This window comes from Chroicocephalus ridibundus, chromosome 5 (assembly GCF_963924245.1).
Source record: "Chroicocephalus ridibundus chromosome 5, bChrRid1.1, whole genome shotgun sequence".
Lineage (NCBI taxonomy): Eukaryota > Metazoa > Chordata > Aves > Charadriiformes > Laridae > Chroicocephalus > Chroicocephalus ridibundus.
The window spans coordinates 62,731,452-62,733,368 of NC_086288.1; positions in this window are offsets into that span (position 1 = coordinate 62,731,452).

A 1,917-nucleotide genomic window follows, 5' to 3' on the forward strand; every position below is an offset into this window, starting at 1 on the left:
TCAGCTAACTGTGTGTATATGCATACATATATATATATGCATAAAATAAATATATGGCTAAGGGTCCATATAAATTCCCCCTAACACCTTAGAGTAATGAATCTTTCCAATGAAAAAATTCTGTTGTTTTGTGTATTATCACTTTGAAGTGAAAGATTTCTGTTGTTTTCTGGCCCTTCAAAGGTGAGTATCGACAAAGGTAGTAGCTTTGGATCTTTGCTTTAATGAATGCATACAGATATCACGTATTAAGTTTCAGACAGAAAGTTGAAATCTAGTTCTTACTGTCACTTGTTTGCTTTGTGACTTTTAATTAGGCAGTTCAATTGTTCTGTAAAATAAAAGTAATAGTGGCAGGCTTCCTGCAAAAGGCTGAATGAATGTTAAGCTTCTGTTAATTGAAAGCACTATTCTGAATTCTAGATATTATTAGTAATGCACCAGATTAAGGGATAAAACTCTTCTGAGAGCTAAGCATTTTCTCTCGCAAAGAAAAGTATTGATTTTCAAAGCTACATTAAACTCTGCTCTGTCTTTCAGGATACTCTAATCTATTCATTTTCGGGGCCGGGGGGAGCAAGGGGGAAGTGAGTGGCGAGTAAAATGAAAAGCCAGGAAGGAGTATTATATACAAAGCAGATTTGACCTTGCTTCATCTTAAACAGGGAGTTTCATCAAGTGACATGATGGAGGGAAGGAAGAGGCACAAATGTACAGAACTTTTAGGATGAGAAGGAACCAACCACTGGAGACTGTCTAATCTAACACCTCTACTGAAGACAGGGTCACCTACAACAGGTTGCTCAGGACTGTGTTCGGTTTGGTTTTGAGTATCTCCACAGATGGAGACCCCACAGTGTCTTTCTGGGCAACCTGTACCCGTGTGTGATCTGCCTCAGTGTAAAAAAACAGCACTTTCTTTGAATGGAAATTCCTATTTGAATTTATGGCTGTTACCTTGCGTTCTTTCACTGCATATCACTGAGGGGAGTCTGGTTTAGTCTTGCTCTCATTGGGTATTGATACACCAATGAGGTCCCCCTGAGCCTTCTCTTCTCCAACTAAAGCAATCTCAGCTCTTTGAGCCACTCTTCAGATGTTCCTGTTCTGCAATCATCTTCACGGCCCCGTGCTGGAGCTGCTTTGGTTTGTCCACCTCTCTCTTGTACTTGGGAGTGTAGGACTGGTTACAGCACTTACGGTGTGTATCAACAGTGGAAGTATCGTCTCCCTCTACCTGCTGGAAAGGTTCTTTCAAGTGCCTCCTGGGAGACTGTTGGTTTTTGTTTCAAGGGTACAGTGCTGACTTGCATCCAATTTCTTGTATTCCCTGGCCCTTCTCTGCAGAGCTGCTTTCCTTCCACTTGCTCCCCAGCCTGTGCTTATGCATGGGCTTATTTTACCCCAAATACCGGCCTTGAAATTTCCCTTTCCTGAACTTTATGAGGTTCCTGTTGGCTCCTTTCTCCAGGCTGTTGAGGTCCCTTGGAATGACAGCATACCCATCTGGTTTATCAGCCACTCCTCCCCATCGTTTATCATCAGTAAACTTGCTGTTGCTATGCTCATCTTCCAGTTCATTAATGAAGAAGTTAAACCGTACTGGCTCCAGTATCAACCTCAGGGATACAACATCAGTGGCTGGCCTCCAGATAGGCTTTGTGCTGCTGATCACAGCAACCGCTTTGAGCCTGGCAGTTCAGCCAGTTTTCAATCTATTTTATTGTCCACTTACCTAGTCTGAATTTTGTCAGTATGTCTATAAGAAAGTTACGGAAGACTGTCAAAAGCCTTGCTAAAGTCAAGATAAACCATATCCACTGCTCTCTCCTCACCCGCTGAGCTCATTGCTTTATTGTGGAAGGCTATTAGGCTCTTCAGGCGTGACTCCTGCTTTGTAAGTTCATGCTGACTCAT